Genomic DNA, 24,140 nt, shown 5'->3' with positions numbered 1-24,140 from the left:
TATAATGCTTTACACATATATGCTTCAAATATTTGTAGAATGAATATCCAAAGTGAGAACCTAAATTATCTATTTTCAGTTTATTTTAGAATGAGGCCAAGAGATAATAATCTGTGATATTTGAATACATTACAAAAATAACACAAAACACTTCACTGGCATGTCTATGTTATAAAATTCTTATGGTTTACATTTTTACTTCACAGAGAGAGATTCATGATGTGTCAAGTACCTAATGATATACTATTTTCAACAATTAACTTGCTTGTTTCTTGCTATATTGTACTAAGGTAACTTTTACTCAGTTGACAAAATAATATATATAATGTTCTATAATTATCTCAACTTTCTGGTTTCATATCAAGATAACCAAAGTAGTAAAAATATAGGAATTATATATTTTTAATGGTCAAAATAAAATATTGTAGGAGTTACATGACTTAAGAGTGAAAGGAGTTTAAGGGAAAATAGGCAGGTTTAGGGAGTCTTAGGAATAAAGAAGGTCCATGGGGGAGGACTGCATAGATGAGGGCTTGGACCTGCCAGAAGGCATACAGTCACAGAGAATATAAAAGTGACACAGGATAAAGGGAGAGGAAGACATCCATTCACAGAAGATAAGGAAAAGCCACAGGGTGTGGGAGAAAGAGGAAGACATCATTCTCAGTAGATAGAGAAATGTTACAAGATAAGGGGAGAAGAGAAGGGGGCACCATATGGGGTCTGGGCTTTGAAACTGACATTCTGCAAAAAAAGTGACCAATCAGAAGGAAGTATCAAGAGACAAAGAACTATAGCCTTTATAAACCTTTGCAAAAAAGGAGCTTAGTGGGTTACCCCCTTGAGACCTCCTCCCTACTTGGGAGTCTGTATTTGCTTAAATAAATTTCCACCCTTTTCATCTACCACCTTGTGTCCTTGGCTTTATTCTTCGAATCCATCTGGACAAGAACCTGGGACAGAAATCACCCTTGCATCCTGCTCAAGAAAACAACCTGAATCAAAATGTCTTATAAAACGACATCACCTTTTTTCACTTAATTCTCTTACATTGACCCCTCTTCATTTAATTAGTATACTGTAAAATAATTATAATGTAAAATTGTAAGCCATATAATTCATTAACAAACACATCACTAATACCAACTCATCTACTATTAAATAGATGGATTTTAAACATTGGAAGCAATTATAATATTTTCAACAAACATAAGATGATCTTAAGCAATATTGTTGAAGTAGCAATCACCTTTGCAGATGACCATGTCCAGAACAAGTCAAAAGGTATGAGGATATAAAAACAACAACAAAAACACAGTAATATGTAATAACCCTTAGTAAAATAAGCAGGAAATTTCACTATAGCCTCCCTATTTCTTAAGGTAATTGATTTGTGAGGAAAATGTATGTTGGAAGTATAACTTGGCTGTTACTATAGTTTGCTCTAAAATCCAAGATTCTGAATTCTCAATAGACTTTCAAGAAACAAGAAACTTGAGGGGGGAAGGTTGGCAGCAAACAATGAATCCAATCATCACTGTTCTGGAAAAGCTGAAGTAGACTCAATCAGAAACCTGGGAGGCACTTCACAACAGGCATCTGAAAAGGTAAGGATGTAGCCTCTCTAATGAATGGAGTCATGGACCATGTTTTTCTTAGATGGTCATATTCATTGAAAGCACCATAGCTGAACATACCTTGATTCATAGATTCAAATATCTTATATTTACAGAAGTCATTATTATTTAAGATATTTTTGCTCAGTTTATGACATATAACTTTTTTTATTAAACATACTACTATTAATGAGACTCAGATATATAGAGGGTTAAAGTATATTATACAGATGGTGTAGAGAAATATAGAGAAGAAATTTGTCATAAAAGAGATAGGATGTTGCCTTTCTCTTAAAAAAATAAACTGAAGGTAAAAATGAAACACCACTGCAGAAAACTCTTGGCCAGTGGGAAGAATTTAATAAATAAAATAAGATATGACATATGAATAGGATTTAAATCTACTTTTTGGAAAGAATAAAAGTAAGTCCAAAATGGAGAAGGATTTAAATATACTTCAAAATAAAAATATTTAAACCATGTTTGAGAAAATAATTTTAACATCTTTTGGAGGTTTATTTTTACCTAGTTCTTTAATATCTCAAATTATTTTTGAAGTGGTTAAAGTGCAAAACATAATATATTACTTAGTTAGTGAGGGATACATGCTACTAAAATAAGTTTGGGCCAAATTGTAAAAAACTTAATGCCCAGGGAGTCTTTCTTTTAAGCTAAGTTTAGTGAGTCTATTGAAAAATTTGACCATGTCTAGGTCATGATATAAGTAAAATTTGAAATTTGACCACCAGGGGGCAGACGCTCCAACTGGTAGGTTAGCTTGCTGCTGGGGTCTGGCTGATTGGGAAGGGGTGAGATAGGCCAGACTTGCCCTGGAGCCCTCCCACAGTCCCTCCCTGGCCCCAATCTTGCACCAGTGGGGTCCCTAGGCCTTGCCTGTGTCTCTCACAATCTGGGACCCCTCGGGGGATGTCGAAGAGCTGGTTTCAGCCTGATCCCTGCAGTCCAGGTCGAGGGACCCCACTGGTGCACAATTTTGTGTATATAGATGTGTCTATGGGCATATATGTATCATACACATACATAAAATAGAGCAAATTATAGTCAAAGTGGTGAATCTAAAAACATATATTCATTGGTGACTTATGTTCAGTTTTCAAAAACTTTCATGGAAATTAAAATAACATTTCTTTATATTTTTGCTTATCAATTCATTAAAAACTACAATTTGTTTTGGTAAAATATTATCATTGAATCTAATATTTATCTGACTATAATATGTAGGGACAGGAAAATTTATTTAGTTATATAAAAAGCCATAGAGATTAAAAAGTATAAAATTATTAGAGAGAACAAGAAATATCTAATTATGGAAAATAAGAAAGAATAAATTTTGGGACAACTGCTACGTCTAACAAAATCAACAATATCATTGGATAATCAAACCCATCCTGTTATCTAATTGAATATGCCAAATTTATTTCATAAGAATTATGCAGGCTCCCTTTCCGTTTTGAATGAATGAACAAATCAGATAATTGCTTAGTGGTTTGTTTCACTTTGCTTGTACAGGCATAAGATATGCAAATATGAAACTGCTATGTAAAACAGCAAAATAAATTATATCCTTGGTTAAATACTTCCTATGCATTTAGTAGCAGAATATTATCATAAGCATTAATTCAGGGACAAAACACATATTTTGCAACATAAGAAATAAAAGGATAATAAGGCTAAATACTGAGAATTTCCTAGTATTGTAACTGTAGAGGATTCTCCATTGAGGGTAAAAGAATATGTATATTAGGCACAATCATATAAATGTATAAATCAGATGTTAGAGATAAATTGTATATTTTCTCAATGACACTGACATTTAAGCAATGAAGATACAATATTTTGGAGATGATAACAGTAGCTATTACACCATAAATGATAGTTAATTTTTTGCTCTCATAGAAAATTACTTTTGGCAGCAGCAACACTCCATTTTAAGTTGCTTCTGGTGACCAAGGTGAAATGCCTCCAATACCCAGGCCCAGGCTTCATGAACTAACAAGCAGAAGAGCTCTTCAGTCCATGCTATTTCTCAAGACCTTTACCCAATTCAGCACTTCCCAACATAGTCTTCTTTCTCTTAAATATATCTCTTTATTGTTGACAGTATTACAGATGGCCCCACGCCCCGCCACCCACTCCCCTCTTCCTTGCCCCTATCCCCACCTCACCCCCGGTCTCCACCACACTGTTGTCTATGAGCATGGGCTATGCATGTAAGTACATAAGTTCTTTGGTTTACCCTCCCCCACTGCCCTGAGATATGTCAGTCTGTTCCATGCCTCCAGGCCTGGGACTTATTTTTTTAAAACATATTTTATTGATTTTTTTACAGACAGGAAGGGAGAGGGATAGAGAGTTAGAAACATCGATGAAAGAGAAACATTGATCAGCTGCCTCCTGCACACCTCCTACTGGGGATGTGCCCACAACCAAGGTACATGCCCTTGACCGGAATGGAACCTGGGACCCTTCAGTCCGCAGGCTGACGCTCTATCCACTGAGCCAAACCGGTTAGGGCTGGGACTTATTTTGTTGGTCAATTCATTTTGTTCATTAGATTACACAAATAAATGAAGTCATGCAACATATTCTTCTTTTTGACACTCCACACACACATACAAATAAAATAAAAGTTTATAAGAATTTGAGAAATATTCATACTCCATCCTCCTTTAGGAAATATAAGCATGCACACACACACACACACACACACACGCACACACACACATCTACCTATAGATATAGATATTTATAGTTTTAACTATGATTACATTTCTGTAATTGTATATATAATAGTTTAGTTCTAGTTATGGTTATATGCATGACTTACAGTAAACAAACCTCCTGACTTTTGTTTTACCAAAATTTCTCCAACTTCTTTGCAAGCATATTCTCTTTCTGCTACCCCAAAGGTACACTTAGAACTTTGGCAAATGTTCAAATAATCATTAATAACAGCTAGTGAATCTGACAACATTAATGGAAAGAACCTTTTATTTTAGGTCAAAATCAACCGAAACTACCCTACTTGGGAGAAAATCATGCTGAGACACTGAAGCGATGTCAGGAACACATTACTGAATTAGTGTGACTCAGGACATTTTAGCAGCTAAGAAGGTCACATCCTGCTCTTTGAATCCTAGAAGTCTGTACATAACACCTGCTCAATAAATTTAATTTCATTACAGTGATTTAATTTAAATAAATAAATACAATTAATCTCCTCAATTTGTGCAGAACTAATGTTGAAAAATATGTCTGTCACCAGAGATTTTATGAGTACATGTCCTAAGATAGGTAAGTCTTTGAATAAGATCAAAGACTAAAAAATCTTAGCACATTGTTTTATTTCATTTCTACATAATACCTATGGCTAGTATGTTACATTTCTTTAACTCTACAAATTGTTCAAAAAAGTATTCACATAAGGAGATAATTCTCTGGAATGATTATTTATAAAGTCATTCCATCTTTCCACAAGAAACTAAAGCTAGGCAGGTTGCCTGGCATTAAGAGCCACAGTGAGAATGTACCTACTATTGTGCGGTCAACTCTCAGAATGGCACTTTGCTTGGACAGGCAAAAGATAACATTATTCGGCTTTGCTGTTACTTATATCGTTTTGGAAAGTCTGTGTTTAGACTTTTTCATGTGAACAATTTTCTCAACAATTGTAGAATCTCAAGAATTGACCAGTTAAAAATCCTTAAATATAAGCCTAAATATTTGTCTATGTTCTTATTTTAGAGAAAATAGTTACTTTTCCTCAATATTAATGCCTTCCCTATAAAAACAAAAGCTTATATTTTAGATTTAGGCTTTCATTTCATAGATGTGTCATACACATACATATATAAACCTTGTTGACAAGAGGTTTCCCTTACACTTCAGGATGCACTCCTCTCCTGGCTAAACTGAATAGACATTGATGAATAAAGAATCCAAAGATTGAACTTCAGGCCATCTGAGGCCAATCTCATTAACAATATTGTTAAAAAAGCTGTTAGTTTTTTACAGGGCAATTCTTATATATGACATACAGTAGGCAAAAGGTTAAATGCATATTGTAAATTTAAAAAATAAAATTGTTTCACATTAAAATAGATTCATGAGATAATATGTGCTGCTATGATTTATAAAAATGAAAGAAAATCTTACAGGTAATTTGTGCTTTTGTTTAATTCATTTTACCGTATTGAACTTCCAAGATGAAATAAGTGGTATTTTTAGCAGATTTCAAGTGAAACATTAACTCTATCACTGCGTGCTTGCTGGATATTAACTTTCATTGCTCCCATTGTGTACTTAGTTCTGAAGGATCTGAAGTTACCATGGCTATGATCACAACATGATTACAAAGGATATAATAATTTTAAAAAAATCATAAGCAGTTTTAAAGCAGCTTTAAAAATGTAGAGTATGTGTAAGAGTCTGTATCTTCACTAACTTGCAAGTTGTAAAATGTGGAATTATCTAGGTGAATTCTTTCTTGGAGAGATTGCCTACTTATACTGACCATATTTAAATTGATCAGTTAAAGCAGGAGTCAGTTTGATTTTGCTTTTAATTTTATTGATAGAGTTTAAATATGCAACTACATTTCCATAAAAATAACATTTATTTTGAACACACATAATACAGTGTATACATCTTACATCATATTATACTGAAATATAATAAATTAATATGGATATAGTATATCATATTTATAAAAATATGAAGAATTGTAGATTCGATAATATTTCAGGGACATATAACATATTAAGGGTGCCTTAATTAAGCATCCATCACAGCACAATTTTGGAATTGATGTTTTTAGACAAAATGAAGGCCTTTACACTTTAAAAAAGTCTTATTGAGAATGAACATTTTGCATCTACTTATCTTCGGTTGCATTTAAACCACTGCATCACACCTGCTTTTAGCACCTGGCATTGGTTTCTTTGTAAAACATAACTACCTATCATTTTTAAACAAGCAAAAAATGATTTATTAAGCATGGTGAAATTGTAGTCTGTGTGTAGATTCATCATAAAATTATAGGTATGTCAATATAAATGTGATGTTGTGAACTGAAAGGTTTAAATGCCACCAGCGATTTTCTTGTTGTTAAAAAAGAGTAACTATCCAGGTGTGGTGATATTTTCAGTTAATGTTTCTGCAGAAGTAATTAAGGGCTTATCAAATTATGACAAAAATTTAACCATATGTAAGATCACAAAGAACTAATTTAACTCTTTCCTCATGGAAGTTTGTTGAAGTCAGTTTGAATGAACTAGTGTTCAAAACTGAGTTTTGCTGTGTGGGCCATTTTTCTTTAAGTTCACCAAGCTCTTCTCCATCGATGCTGGTGTGTGAAAGATGGTCTCTTATAGGCTAATGCAACGTGCAAGTTCATTCATTTAGGCAAACCTCTTCTTCATGTGATACAAGTTTGTTTTCAGCCTAAATAGGTACCTTTTGTTCTCACTTAAATGCATATTGAAGTTTTGGCATAAAACTTTCAATGGAAGTTCATATAGAAAGGAACACTAGAGGTTAACAAGGGGTAGATGCATTTGAGGAACAATTTGGTATTAATATATTCATTTAGCGGACGCGTTTTAAATGTTGGTTTTATGTTGGGCTGCTGGAAACGGGTCAATTGGACTCAAAACTGTGAAAGCTATCTGTGGACAGGCTATGTCATCTAACATGTAGCAGATATTTAAGTAATTTGTGCTGAATGAAAGAAGTAAGTAAATGGAAATTTAATACAATTTTAAAACATGTCTCTGTATTGACAAAGATCCTGATTAGTCATAGTAATACTGCAAAGCTCGGTTAATTTATCAGAATTTTTATTACTTGGTATAAAAATGCATGCTTTAGGAAATAAGCTATTTATTTTACTAAATTTTTCCGTTTGGATTTAAATGTTTAACATCATGTGGCTGTACTTGCATAACAGCATAATTAGGCATTACAGTTTTATATAACATAGACTCTGGAATTAAAAAGAGGTGATAAAAATCAATGACCATTTCCTGTGGGGGAATTTAGTAATGATTGGAAATTTTAGTTATATCTTCCACTCTAGAGAGCATCATTGGGAACTGAAATCATTCCCTAGAGGCAAAGTATTATGAGAAGTATAGTCAAGGTGGATCCTAATTCAAGTCAGAGTTCTGCTATCAGCAATATGTCCAAGAGGGGGTAAGTGAGCTGACTTTTCTTGTATTTTTCTCCATTTATGCTGCATGAATTCTCAAGTAGTATGATGAAAATCAGCATTTCCAACAGCTTTATCACATTAATGTAAATCCTGAGAGATGCTCTCCAAAAAAAATCGTGACATGTATTAAGAAATCCTTAGTAATCTAATGTTTTCAGAAGTAGATGTCCCATAAATAGTGACCAATTTATAATTATTTAGACAGGGAAGTACCACATTGAGACTATATGCATCTTAAATAAAACTCTAATGGGGAGGGACACTTAACTTACCTGAATTACACCTGAACAGCTTGCAGACCTCCTGCATATAAGAAAATAATATATATATATATCCAGAGTGCTGTAAAAAAGCAAAATGCTCTAAGTCTGTGAACTTCCTATTTCTGTTTTATTTATACTGTTTATGAAAGTAAATTACTTGTTTGAAGTACTACTCTTGAAGCTGTCTGGCTCTCTATGGGGAAGCATTCCCATGAATCCTCTTTTATTGGCACTGATTGATCTTCAGTTCTGGGGATGAGATCGTCAAGGTTAAAAAGCATTGCTTTCTAAGGAGAGAGTCCATCGGATTTGAGAGTAGAGGGAGACCTTGTAGTAAGAACCAGCCTAATGAAGATTATCTCTTTTAAACCAACTCTGAATAGTGTACCCAGGGCAGCTGCATGTCTATAAATCACTGGATAATGCTGTCTTTTATGTTTCAGCTCAGAACAGTTACAAAGATAACATCTAATAGGAGTTTAGAACCAGTTTGTCATCAGATATACATTTCACTTCCCACTCCCCACCCCACATTCAGCTTTGGCTAAGAAACAAAAATGCTGTTTATTTTGACAGGTGTTTTAATTTAGGGGAATAATTCATTTTAAATTTAAAAATAATTGTCCTGGATTTATTTATCTGCCCTGATGGAAATACACACCATATTTTCTAATCATCATTTTCACTGTGTCATCAGAAACAAAATTATATAATATAATTTATTGTTATGCCTCCAATAACACTGAAACAGCAATTTTTAGCCTTATTGAAATTATATTTTTGAAAACTTAATGAAAGCTATGATTATCCTTCCAAAAAAAAAAAACACAAAAAAAAACAAAAACAAAAAAACGCACTTGTAACCCAATTTAATGAGTTACCAAAATCTAAGAGTGAGAAAGAAAAGAGGAAGAGGAGAGGGAGTGACATTAACTTTATTCACTCTATATTCTCTTTTTCATTTTCATTCCCAATGGATAAGGAGAGAGAGAGAGAGAGAGAGAAAGAGAGAAAGAGAGATGGACAGATGGCAGACAGATACATAGATATATACATACATACATAGGTACATAGATAGATATGTAAACATCCATACTGTCCACTCTTACCAATTTTTCTAATGAATATTTGCAATATTAATTATAAATATGTAGCAGAAAATGTCCACCTTACCTTAGTGTCTCAGGCTTAAATGACAAAATTCAACAGCTTCAGCCAGTCAGTATAAGTGAGTTTTGTGAAATTGATAATTCTAATAGCAAAATTGTCTTCCATCTAACCATATTTCTTAGTATCTTACTTCTTTATGTATACTTTGTTTTATTCCACAAAGACTAGTTGCAGAATGGACCAGCTTGGAGGGGGGAAAAGGTATCTTGAAGGGCTTCTTTAAAATATACAACTATCAGACATTATGCCTAGAAAAAAATTACTCTCTCACATTTCTCCTTTTTATAAAAGGAAGTTGTTGCAGGACTAATCTTGAAGCTGCCTGGTTCTCCATGGGAAGTATTCTTGCGAGCCCTTCTTTATTGGAAGTACTTGGTCTTTAGTTCGAGGGATCTCATTAGAGGTGTCCTTAGAGAAACAGACAAAGGCAGGTCAAGGCTTTTTAAATGGGAAGCACAATGGAAGGTATAATGTTATAGATTCTATCAGTCAACATTTTGCATAGCTAAGTGTCACCCTCAGATATCATCTGTGACTAGAGCAAATGCACATACACGTTAGGTTACCTTTCTTCTTTCCTGCTTCTATACATATTCTCTCTCTCTCTCTCAAATCTTACTCCTCTTTTTCAACCTACTAATTTCCACCAAATCAAATCCCAATCTTTAATGATCTCAGGTCAATTTGGGACACTCTTGGAAGGGTTTTTCTACCAATCCAAAAGCCCAGGTCATAATTTTCAATGTATTTTTATATCTCCTTAATAATTTTAAAATCTCATTGTGTACAGTGAAGTGCATATATTAACATTTTAAAAACAATTTCCCTTCGTGTAAATCTTTTCTGTTCAATGAAATTATAATGTTCAATAGAAGCTATGAGCACAGTTTGCTTTATAGCAATGACTTTGGAAGTATAACTAGGAATCCAAGTCTGGTTCTGGAACTCAATCACTGCTGTCAGCTATGGAAACCTATGAAATCAAACTCTCTATTCCACTATCTGCTGTGAGGTTTCAGTTGAAAAAAAAGTGCCAATTTTATTTTCTTTAAACCATAATTTTTTTATATTTAATATAAACTCCACTACTTAGAAAAGTATTTCCTAATACATTTGGTTAGGAATTTGATCCATGCCATAGAGGTATATAAAATTCTTGATGGATTGCTTTTTTCCCTGTCTTCCATTTGTAGAAAGGCATTTTGAAATATCTTAGGTGATTTTAAGACAATAGCTACCTTTTTAAAATGTGAAATATGAATCCAACATATTAAATGCAAAAATAAAATATAATGAGAAATTTGATATATGTATCTTTATAAAGATAACCATTCTTTGGAGAAAAATCTAACACAAGAATTTCTTGGAAGATAAAATAATAGATAAGGTGTTAAGAAGAAGGCATAGAATTCATCTTTTCAGATATTTATTCAAATAACTTTAATGAGACCGACTTTTATCCTTAAATGATAAATTAAAGAAAATTTCTGTGATAAGTGACTCATCAGAGCCCGTGTATATGATTGATGTAAATGTTCCTATTGTTGACAAACTAATTGTATCAAATATTTATTAAATATACAAACTTTATTACACTCTCAAAAAATATAAATAGATGGACTATTTCTTAGATGAGTATAAATACACATGAAAGAGATGACAGGTCTTTCTGGAGTGTCAGGGAAGATGTCTAGCTAATAACCTCCTGCCAGATCTATCATCATATTCCAATAAATGATCTCCTTTCCGCTGACCTACACAGTTATGTGTGTCCATCTGAAGTTATTTCCTAACATAAATATGATCGCATTCATCTGCTTTTCCCAGCTTACTATTGACTATCCACATAGATGCTGAGCGTGTTCCTATCACAATTGTCACTCTCTGCCTCAAAGATCGAATACTTTCACTCACTTGTGTTCTTGACTCTATTCTTTCTCACCTTCTTCAGAAACTTTCCCATCAAATATGCCCTTTCTCTTACCTTCCTCAAGTCCTAACTACTCCCCATCCCTTGATTCATTCCTTACAGTTTAAAAAGAAACTCTTTTCACCTAATAAAAAACACCTACTCTTGATTTTTCTTTAGCTTGTGGTAGCTTCTATGTCTTTTTTATCTTTGTCTTCAATACAGGACTTTTTGAAATAGCAATATTTTTATTACCTATAATTTCTTTCTTTCTTTCACTTCCCTTTTACTCATTATCCCTCTGAAATATGGCTTCCCTTCATCATATTATTTTGTTTTAAGATATTGCCAATTAGATCTTACTGCCAAATGTATACATATTTCACATCTGACATGAGTTCTTTTAAATATCTGACAAATTTAATTTTTGTCTTAAAACTTTTTGTCTTGAGCATCACCAGTCTTCTATCTTTAACTTTTCTGCCACTTTGCAGTCTCTATCTAATATTACTATTCCCAAATATTCTTATTTTAACTCTGTTGTCTTACCCCTAACTGGCTCTTTACTGTTGTCACCAATTGTATTAGTTTAAAAATGCCATTTACCTTTCTAGTTCTATTATTTCCACAAGCCAGTCCTTTCTATACTCTCATCAGTTCTTTTCATTAAAATTCATTTACTCATTTCAATCACCTATAAAAATCTCTGCCTATAACTTAATAGGGATTAGTTTATTTAATAAGTGATTGGAATGATGAAGATATTATTAGATTGGTATTATATTTTCCATTATGTTCTGTCTTCCAAACACTATAACAAATATTCCTCTTTAAAGTTAAATGAAAATATAATCTCTTGATGGATATTTTCTTTTTAAAAAAATATTTTATTTTTTTTTACAGAGAGGAAGGGAGAGGGATAGAGAGTTATAAACATTGATGAGAGAGAAACATTGATCAGCTGCCTCCTACACACTTCCTACTGGGGATGTGCCCGCAACCAAGGTACATGCTCTTGACGGGAATCGAACCTGGGACCCTTGAGTCTGCAGGCTGATGCTCTATCCACTGAGCCAGACTGGTTAGGGCTGATGGATATTTTCATGATTTAATAGGATTAAAGAATTATATATTTTTTGGCTTTGACATTCAATATGAATTGCTACTGTTTGCAATTGTAACCTTCTAGTGATGAAATATCACAGTGGTTGAGTATAGTAAGTCCTCAGCTAAAGTCATTGATAAGTTCTTAGAAACTGCCACTTCAGTGAAATGAAATATAATGAAACCAATTTTATCATAGCCTAATTGCTAAAATAAGTGCTAAATTCATTCTAGTGCATATTTCTGAACATAAAAACATTACCAAACTTCTAAACAAAGACCCAAAACACTTTTCACATTAAACATTGAAATAAATCTGAGCTATATATACATTTAAGAAAAGATTAATAAAAATAAGTAAGAGAACTCTTTTCCAAACTGCTTACTCCAGTTCAGAGTCCTGGGTGGCCAGAGCCCATTCTGGCAGCTGAGAGTCCAAGGCAGGACCCACCCTGGACACAAGGCGCTTCTAAGCCAATGCTACTCACACCAACCTCCCCCCTCACTCAGCCTAGGACAATGTGAATCAGCCAATTCACATCACATGCACGTCTTTGGGAAGTGGGCAGACACCGGAGTCTATGCAGAAAACCCATGCAGACATGGGGAGACCAAGCAGAGCACACACTGACAGTGACCCCTGATGGGAATCTTTTTTTTTTTTTTCTCATCGACATTATAATGAAATGTCCTTGAACAAAATGGCATTATGTAAGGATCAGCGGGATGTTGCACATTATAGCTGGTTAAACTTTAGGGTGTATATATATATATATATATATATATATTATATAATAAAAGCCTAATATGTAAATAGACCGAATGGTGAAACAATGCACACTGTCCACTAGGGGGCAGATGCTCAATACAGGAGTTGCCCCCTGGTGGTCAGTGTACTCCCACAGGAGAAGTGCTGCTCAGCCAGAAGCCCTGAGCTGGGCTCACAGCTGGTGAGTGCAGCGGCGGTGGCAGAAGCCTCTCCTGCCTTCGCAGCAGTGTTAAGGATGTCTGACTGACAGCTTAGGCCTAACCGGTCAGTTGGACATCCCCCGAGTGCTCCCAGACTGTGAGAGGGCACAGGCCCGACTGAGGGACACCCTCCGCTGCTGCCAAGTGCATGAATTTTTTGCACTGAGCCTCTAGTATATATATATATATAAAAGTAGCTACCATAAGGGCCATAACAACCTAACAACCGGTTGCTATAACGCCCACTGTAGCCAGTGAATCAGCAGGTCAGGGGTTGGGGCCAGTGGCCAACCTCACGGCCTCCCTTCTGTCTGCCTGCCCGTGATCAGACTCTCCCACCCTGATCAAGAGCTGTGCCTGCTGGCCAAACACCGCCTCCCTTACCTCCCACCAGCTGGCCAGCCATTCCCGAACAGCCTGCCTCACCAAGATAGGCCTGTAGCCCCTCCCCCGGGCCAGCCTGCCCCTGATCACACACCCCCACCCCAATAGGGGGTGGGGCTGGCTGGCCTACCTCCTGCAACCTCTCCCCCGGGGCCAGCCATGCCCCCGATGGGCCCCCATCACCCTGATCAGAGCTCCTCCCCCTGGCCAGCCCCACACCTGATTGCCACCCCACCTCAATAGGGGGCAGAGCTGGCCAACCAACCTCCTGCAGCCCCTCCTCGGCCAGCCCCACCCCAGATTGGCCCCCTCACCCTGATCAGGGGCAGGGCCTGCCGGCCAACTACCCATGGCCCTTTCCTTCCCTCAGGCTGCTGGCCCCTAATTAACACCCTCCACCCACTCCATTTGGTGACAGGACTGGCCGGCTCACCACCCACAGCCCCTTCCCTTGGCTGTCCCCACCTTTAATTGCCTCCCCAACCCCAATCAAGGGCGAAGCCCACCGGCCAATCACCTGAGGTCCCTTCCCACAGTCATCCGGCTCTGATTGGGGACCCTGATCTGGGTGGGCCGGCCGGCCAACCTCCCGCCATCTCCTCCTCACAACAGGCCCCGCCCTGTTTTGTCCTGACTGGGGCTAGGATGGCCGGACCCCACCCATGCACGAATTCGTGCACTGGGCCTCTAGTTTGTTGATAATGACTCACAGAGAAGTTGGGGAATAATCATGGTAACTCACTGATCAACTCATGTTCTTGACTCACTGAACTAGCACTAGTTATTCATTCCCGAATTATAAATTAAAAATAAAGTAAAATTTAAATCATTAGGAATTTCATAAATGCACTTTTATACTTTCTGTATTCTTAATGATCTTTATGGAATGTTACATTATTTGTAATAATGAATATAAAATAAGGTACCTAATTCAAATTTAAATTCTCAATTAAATTAGGTGAAAAAAGTAAGTAACTTCTTTTAGTAGAAGCAAGAAAGACCCTCTTTAGAGTACAAATTCATTGCCTTTTCCTGAATCTATTCCCCTTACACCCCATATTACAGAACTTCACTTTATCCCCTGAAATGTGTAATGAGAAGGTAATTCACCCTTAATGGGTTGCCAGGAACTGTATAACAGAAAGTATTATGGAGGAAAAAATGTCATTTCAAATAGGTACAATGACTTTCTAAATGACTAACGTTAGGAAACTTCTCTCAAGTAAATCAGAAAACATGCAAATTTCCTCTTTATATTCTTTTCCAGTAAAATGGATAGTAAATGTCAGAATAACCTTGTACTTGGAGAAAAAAAATTATACAGGGATAAAGTGTTAAGTTTCAGAGTAACTCTTTTCTAAACATTTCAAAGTACATTAGCATGCGTTGGCTTAAAAATAGCAACTGATATTTAGCTTTTAATAATACATAGAGTAGATTCATAACAAGGGGAAAAATAATACATAGAATTAAATGTGATTAAAAGTTTTTCTTTTTATAAATGAAAGTTAAAATGTTGGGTGAAATGACTTTTGGAATCAGAAAAATGTCCTTGGGATTGCAAACTTGTTTCTACCAATCGTCAGCCATAGTTTCCTGGGTTAAATATTTCAACTCTTAGACACAGTTTCTTTTACTAAAAAACATGTATAACACCTACCTTTCAGAAGTGTGTGAGAATTAAACATTATATGCATGCAGGTTCTGGAAGCTTTCAGTTATTATAGTTAATAGAATTTCAAGAATTTGCAACTGAAAATATTTTTAAAAAATAATGTGAGCATATCCAAAAATTGACAAAAGCAAGGATTATTATTTGAATGTACACAGGCATATGTATGTTAAGCAATGTGTGTTTAAAATAACATTCTTGCCTTAAGGTATTAGGAAAAACTGCAACTGATATCAGTAAAATGGGACCAGAATGTTACTGGGGATTGAACCTCGGTTCAGCAACCTCTGTGCTTGAGTTCTGGCTAAGAAAGAATTCAGAGCCAAGACTCAAATATAAGCAAACATTTATTTAGTAAGTCACAGGAATAGAAGAAGTGAGCTGTGGGAGGAGTGAGCCCCCTGGGCTGCATGGGATCAGGAAACAAGTTATGAAAAGGAAGATTTTTATGGGAAAAGGGTAGTTCACAAGGCAAATTCACATTATTTACACTATTCTTACAAAAATTGATTAAACTATAAATAAAGACCTTCTTGCAGGTTTAGAGAGATATGTGCTATTCCATATATCTCTTTAGCATAGTGGGGAATCTAATACTATATAATAATAGAGGGATATGCAAATTGTCTGTTACACTGTAATGTCATGACCGGATCAGCAGGCTGCGTCCCCGCCCTCTGCTCAGGCAGCTGCAAGGCCCGGGGTGGGATAGGATACGATAGGAGGGGATAAGAAAGGAGAGGAAAAGGAAGGCAGGCCTGCATGCAGACAGGCTGAGAAACAGAAATACAGAAAGGGAACAAGAAAAAGACACAGGAGTGGAAAAGGGAAGGAAACGTGGGGCTGCACATGGGAGGGGGTGATGACTGCGGGGGGGAGGGGGAGAGCTGGAGCAGGTGCACCTGGCGAGGGGTGGAATGCAGGTGGCACAGAGTGGGGAGCCCCACCCAGATATGCAAGGAGGGCAGTGACCCCCAGCACATGCCTTTGGCGGGTCCTGGGTCAGAGGGGTGGACAGTCCAAGGCCTTCTGGGTGGAGGTGCTCCTGTTTCACGGCAGCAGTGCCCAGGCCATGCAGGCCTTGGCCACCATCAGTGGGCTGGGCGTCCCAGGCAGGGAGACCCAGGAAGGGGTGGCAGTGAACACCTAGCTGGGGCTGAGCCCTGGGCTGGATGTTAATGCCCCCTCCCTCCAATGGAAGCTTTGCTTTAGGAAGGGAAGAGGAAGGGAAGAACTTTATAAAGGAGTCAGTAGAGAGCAGAGTTCAAGAAGGAAAGAGGACGTGTGAGTATAACGAAAATCAAGTATAGTTGTGTACTGGGGACAGATTATAAAAGTAGGAGTCAGAAAAGAAAAAAAGATAAATGATAGTGAATAATTAGGCAGGTAGATAGATAGATACTAAAACAGTGGAAGTAAGTAGAGAAGAATGTTTGGGAAAGGTGGGATGACAGAGAAAGAGGGAGGGAAGAAAAGTTTTAAAGGGGAGCCAGTAGAACTTAAAAGGAGAATGGGAAGAAGGAAGAAATGGGGGAGGGAGCAAAGCAGGTCTGAGGGAGGAAGTGAAGAAAAAAATTAAGGTGGGAAGGAAGGAAAAGGGAAGGGTGGAGTGGGGTAAAGATAAAGGAAAGCAGGAATGTGGGGAGGGAGGGAGAGGAGGAGAAAGATGGGAAGAAGGATGATGGAACAGAAGTAGGGAATAAGGAGGAAAGAAAAGTTTATAAATAATGAGTCAGTAGGAAAAAGTATTACATAAAGGAGAGAGAAAAATTGTGTGAGAGGGAGAAGCCAATAAGGAAGTCAAATACAATTGTGTGTGAAGGGGATAAGATTAAAAAAATAAGTAAATAAGGGTGACCAGGCTGGCAGGGGAGGGCAGTTAGGGGTATCAGGCTGTCAGGGGAAGGCAGTTAGGGTGATCAGGCAGGCATGCAGAGTGGTTAGGGCAGGCAGGCAGGTGAGCAGTTAGGAGCCAGAGGTCCTGGATTTCGAGAGGGATGTCCAACTGCCAGTTTAGGCTGGATCCGGGATCAGGCCTAAACTGGCAGTTGGACATCCCCCAAGGGCTCCCAGATTGGAGAGGGTGCAGGTCGGGCTGAGAGACCACCAACAACAACCGCCCCCCCCCCCCCCAATGCACAAATTTCGTGCACTGGGCCTCTAGTATAATTATAAATTCAAGCTAGCAAAGTACTCTTGTCAGATGCCTTGTGGGGCTTTTCTGTGTCTCCACCTCTGTCATCCCCAATAATACATCACAAATATAGGAACTGAAGAATTCCAGTAGCCAGTAAAATCTAATGAATATGCCCTTCCTGTACATGTTCATCCACATTTCACTACATTATGATCAATGAGAGGTAAGATACAACAGGATTCACATGCTCTGGTTAAGAGGTCAAGAATGGGCAGGCCTGAAAATGCTGATTTTGAGAGCTAAGGATAAGTACAAACCTGTTTTGCATGTGAGTGGGGGCAGGTGGTATGGTTCATGACTGCTATTTTATGTGTAAAGTAAATAAGAGAGGCATTTTTCAGTCTTCCTCAGATGAAGATATGCCTTGGAAAGTGGAATCCAGTGTCCAGGATACTGTACTATAAGATCTGAAGAGAAAAGATGAGGTTTGGGAAGTGTTAGTTAAACATGCTGGATGGTAAGTAACTAAGGGGGAAGGAATACTGGCTTCAAAGAGAGATGAGTCTACTTAAAAACAAGTATATATCAGAGGAATTCAAGGACAGGAAGAGAATGGAAAGTAGAAAATGTTGTGGGGAGGGAGTTGGCTCCTCACATAAAATTGCTGGTAAACAAGCAACATCCAATAAATTATCTGTCTATTAAAATACTTATCCGAATGAACATTTTCCTGTGCTTATGCCATAGAAAAGATAAAGTAATGCTACATGCATCTTATGAATGAGGCATAGCAATTATTAGTATGTGGGTTTAAATTCACAGGTGCTGAAGTCTATGTCTAATCTTTTACTATAACAACACAGTCCTCCAAATTAATTTTGTACTATGAAAGACCCAGTAAATTATGATTCAAAATAAAATTGCAAGAGATGGCACATTGAGACTCAAAAAAAAAAAAGATGAAGCTAATACTGTGAATATTTTTAGCAAATTTTAATAGTTTAATAGCACAGTGCTACTTAAAATAAATTGACCAAACAGCTGAAAAAAATCCAATATGTAAATTCAAATAATTTTGAAAACATCTTTGCATTTATCCATTATTTATGTGGGGTTCAATGAACTCATCTATGGATTATGGAGTTATTATGAATGGCCCCAAATAAAACATAATGCAACTCCTACTCAAAGGAATTACATTTTGGTTGCTAGAACTTTCTCTATGTTGACTTGGAGTGCAGTCACCATAGAATACAAAATTGGAGAAAGTAGGTATGAAATATATTATAAATAAGAAATTTGGACATTTGCACTCAAAACCAATTGATCTATATGGCTTTGCTTTGGGAATTTGAATTAAGTGTGGTAAATACGAGGGCCTCAGGCAGGTCCCTGTTAGCTAGATACCCCATAGGCCCCATTGTTTCTGAGTCACCTAGCAAGGATTTTCCTACCATGTGTGTTCTGATCTTCCTCAATGATCTATAAATTGCCCATTCTAATTTTCTGAAATATAATCCCTCTTTCCTCCTTCCTCCTTTCTCCTTTATCCAAAAATGTTTATGTACCCAATGTTGCCTCACTGTCTTTGGCTTTTTCCTGGAACCATCATGTCTATGTGAATTCCCCATGCACATGTATTAAACTTTGATTTTCTCCTGTTAAAAATTATATGGCTGATGTCAATAAATTTGGACATTATTGGGACTGTATGGGTTGTTATATTAATATGAAGTTGGTAAATCAGAGTTGACTACGTGTTCTAGAGCTGGAATTTGTGAAGCTGTGGATCATCATGTTATGGAAGAAATGGAGCGTGCACTAAGCTATACTCTACATAAAATTTGTCCACTAGGACAAAGATTTGTATTCTTTTATTTCTCAGCTACAGAGTTGACACCGTGGCCATAATAACAAAACATTAGGAAACAGTTGCATTCCGGATTGCTTCTTGTATGTACTATAGCTAATTGGAATGGTGCTTTTATAATTGTTAAATTTAATCAATATTTTTTATTGTTATTGAAAATAAAGATGAAAATAATACGTTGTATGTAATGACATGTGGTATGTCAGATGAAAGAGAAGTGAGGCTGGAAGCTTAAAAGACAAGGGAAGAATAAAAGGAGAGATCTTCAAAGAAAAAAGTGAAAAAAGTGATATAAAGCAAGTAAAAAAGGACAATCTTAGACTTAATAACATTTGTAGCATGGAAGTGGGAAACTCTTTGCATACATGCAGGAACATGGTAGCAAATACATTCAAAGCTGCATAATCTCAAATATGATGTCATTCAAATGACGCGTCCTAATCGTAATGCTTGTTCACAATTGATTCTCCTCTTTGTGGTGATGCAAGGACAACGGGTTCTTTAATCTTGAGTGGCTATTACCCCTTAGAGCTTTGTTGTTATCAGCACCCAGCCCATGGAATGGAAATGAATGTGTGGAGGAGTGACAGCAGCTTCTGAACAACTGTGGCCAGACCAGCACAGCAGTGTCCTCATATTCCATGGGCAGAATACAGTACATGGTCACACCTGGCTGCGAGACAAGCTGGAAATATAATTAAAGCTCAAGAAGATAATTGGGTTGCTGGTGAAAATATAGCAGTCTCGGCCACAGAGACATAAAAAGGGGCAAGCCCCTTGGAGAAATCACAAGAGTAAAACTGTATCAATGAAGATGAGATGTACGTCTATAAATACAAATGAGGAACATCTTTCTAATATGAATTGGAGAATATGAGAAAAGATACAGGTTGGAGCAGGACGGTACATGGAGTCTGGTGATCTGAGTTCAAGTCTAGACTGCTTAAATTGTTATTTGCTTTTCTACATCTCAATACCTATATTGTGACGTAAGAGTTGTCTATAATTTTGAAGTGTTATCCAAATCAAATTATTCCTAAATCCATGTGCTTGTTTTTCTTTAAACAAAAATCTGTACATAAAAGGAACGTTTTCCAATGAAAGTGAGATTGGTGAAAAAACTGTCAACAATTGAATTCTCTCTGTCCTTGGAGCACTGATACTTCCTCACAAATGGTCTTGAGATAGTCCTGTTTGATGTGAATAAATATGAATCAAACCTATTCATATTTAAAATTTGCCTTATGGTAACATGTTCTCTGAATGTCAGGTGTTTAACCAGTTGCATCTGAAATGATATAAGCATGAGACCTTCTCTTTGCCTACTTCCTCCTGTGCCCATAATTCAGGTCTTTATACTATTCCTCGTTAACGGAGCCCAGGGCCTCCTGGGGAGTAGCAAGTCTTGGATTTTGGGGCAGGGAAGAGGGTGTGCCTGGGACATCCTGCTATTTCTGGAAGGCAATGTTTCTCTAAACAAACTTGTTTTTTTAAAAAAGAAAAGAATGACTAAGGATTGGTGTGAGGAAAGACATATGAAATGGTATTAAATTAGCAAGGTCTGAAGAGAAAACTGAGGTTTGATAATATGTACATGAATATAAGATGTATTCAGATCAAACTGAGATCCATGTAAGTTGGAATTCATGCCAATATTTTATGTAAGACAAGCTATATAAAAAAACAGAAGTTGAATGTGAGTGTGTGTTGTTTAATAATAAGTAAAGATTGTTAGAATAATGCTACTTCTTGGCGGAGGGGGAAGGCTCCAGAGCATGTGTGTTCTTAGAAGGTGAGATGGGAGGAGCTAGGGCTTCTACTCTATGCAGACATTCAGGACCTTGGCTGACTGATGGTTTTAATACCTGGCTTCCAAAATTGCCCTAGAATTTATCTCCATTGCAGTCTGTGATAAGTGTAAACAAAGGATGACAGCACGTATGGGAAGATTATATGATTGATTCTGATCAGTGGTGGATGTGACTTTTACTTTGAACCCATTGACTGTAATAGGACAAGGGAGCCTGGGAAATATAGACTTACTCCATGCCCAGGAAGAGTAGGACATTGTGAGAAGCTAAGAATTTTTGTCACATAATAATTTGCATAATAGAAGGAGAAAAAGAAGAAGAAGAAGAAGAAGAAGAAGAAGAAGAAGAAGAAGAAGAAGAAGAAGAAGAAGAAATGATGCAGCATATTTGGTTTATGGTAGATAAAAAATTAAACATATGGTATTGCTAATTATTGGTAATATAAAAACATGTTGAATAATTAATAATTCTGAAATTAGGGATATCAAGAAATAATGAGTACAGTTATAACACCACAGAATTAATGTACACATATATTAGGATTATGAGATATGAGATAGTTTTCAGGGGGAAAAAGGCAAAAATAAAGACTTTAAATCAACCAAACTGTAATTTTAGAATATCACAACCCAAGATGAAGTAATTTCTGAAAGCAAGCTATGTGTTATTTACCCAAGAGACACAAGTTAATTACAATTAGGAAATTTTAGTTTGGTCATGTGGGTGGTAGAAGTGTACCAGATTGAAGGGGTTTGGGTAGCTCATTAAAAAGTGAAATCATAAACTTGGAAGATTCATTTTTTGTGTAAAACATGAATATTCTACTGTCCTTTCATCATTGTGTTTTTCTGTTTTTGTTTTGTCCTATAATATGAAGTTTAGAAAGCAGGTGTGTTTTGAATAAATACATGCAGTATCTACATTTGAACCATGCCTATCATCATTTCTGCTTTTTCATGATTTGGGGGTATATAGAATTCTTGTGAAAGACATTTTATCACATGCATCTGATCAATCATGAAAATAAATCCCACAGCATTCTATTCATTCTTCTTTTTGACATTTTATATTCTTTCCTCAATCTGTCAGCATAATCCTTTAGATCCCTTTCAACTAACCCCTGTCATAACTTGTTTTTACCTGAACACATTTGTGTTGATTACTGAGCTCTCTTGTATTCCTAATTAAACCAAAGTCTCCTTTAGAGAAAGAAAAGTATTTCTGTGTTAACAGATGGTTCAACTGTCCACTAAAATGCCACAAATCCTCAAAGATTCCTCTTTGTTCTGATTGATATTTTATAGTTTGTACTGTCATATTATTGACTCAGATTTTTGTGTGGTATCTCAAAGTCTTATTTTATCTACAAAAGGAAAATTTTCAAGCCCTTGTCTCATATATATATATATATATATATATATACCCTAATAAGTTAAAAAACTTATAAAATAAATATACTAATAAAAGGAAATGAAAATTGTAACTAAAATAACTTTGTCCTGATACTGACAAGGATATTCATATTGCTCTGTGAACTTTCAATGATGTGTCATCACTGACAAACTTTCATCATTTTATATCTTTTGATCTTTACATATGATGTATTTTTATTGACAAGGTACATGGCACACACTAATTTTAATCAAAGAATATCTGGAGATATTGTAAATTTAAAAACAAAACAAAAGCAAAGGAAAGGTAATTTAATATTATCACAGTTTTGTAAATTAAAGAACACTAGAGGCCCGGTGCACAAAAATTTGTGCACTCAGGGGAGGGTCCCTCAGCCTGGCCTGTGCCCTCTTGCAGTCTGGGACCCCTCGGGGGATGACCACCTGCTGGCTTAGGCCCGCTCCCTGGGGGATTGGGCCTAAACTGGCAATCAGACATACCTCTGGCAGCCAGGGAGCTCTCAGGGGATGTCCACTTGCCAGCAGGGAGCAGGCCTAAGCTGCAGTCGGACATCCTTAGCACTGCTGAGGAGGCGGGAGAGGCTCCCACCACCACCGTTGTACTGGCAGCCATCAGCCTGGCTTGTGGCTGAGCAGAGCTCCCCCTGTGGGAGCACACTGACCACCAGGGGGCACCTCCTGCATTGAGCGTCTGCCCCCTGGTGGTCAGTGTGTGTCATAGTGACCAGTGATTCCCAGTTGTTCTGCTGTTAGGGTCAATTTTCATATTACCCTTTTACTATATAGGATAGAGGCCTGGTGCATGGGTGGGGGCCGGCTGGTTTGCCCTAAAGGGTGTCCTGGATCAGGGTGGGGGGTCTCGCTGGGGTGCCTGGCCAGCCTGGGTGAAGGGCTGATGGCTGTTTGCAGGCTGGCCACACCCCCTTTAGGGTGGGGGGTCCCCACTGGGGTGCCTGGCCAGTCTGGGTGAGGGGCTGAGGGCTGTTTTCAGGCTGGCCAAGCCCGCCGGCAATGGAAGCTCCCAGCCTCTCCTTTTTTTCTTTTTTCTTTTTATTCTGGGATTTATTTACCTTCTATAATTGAAACTTTGTAGCCTTGAGAGGAGCTCAGAGCCAGCCGGGGGGGGGCGGGAGGGAAGCTTTGCTTCCTCCATCACCAGGGGCATCCCAGCCTCCTGCTCGCTCCAGCTCCATGGCCACGGCCGGCTGAAAGCAGGTATCTGGGGTTTATTTACCTTCTATAATTGAAACTTTGTTGCTTTGAGTGGAGCTCAGAGCTGGCCTTGGCAGGCAGGAAGCTTGGCTTCCTTCATCATTGGGGCAACCAAGCCTCCTACTTGCTCTAGTTCCGTGGCTGCCAGCCGCCATATTGGTTGGGTTAACTTGCATATAGTCGCTCTGATTGGCTGGTGGGCGTGGCTTAAGGTGTAGCAAAGGTATGCTCAATTTGAGTGTTTTTCTTTTATTAGTGTAGACTGATTTATTTGCAAAATACTTGTGCCTTCACCAAATTCTTAATTTTTATCAGGAAATGGCAGAATGTGTGATAATTTCACGCCTGATTTTTTATATAAGTTTTACTTTAAGTTTAT

This window comes from Myotis yumanensis, unplaced genomic scaffold (assembly GCF_028538775.1).
Source record: "Myotis yumanensis isolate MYYU_CA2020_CCGP unplaced genomic scaffold, mMyoYum1.0.hap1 SCAF_1, whole genome shotgun sequence".
Lineage (NCBI taxonomy): Eukaryota > Metazoa > Chordata > Mammalia > Chiroptera > Vespertilionidae > Myotis > Myotis yumanensis.
This window is presented reverse-complemented; position numbering follows the sequence as displayed.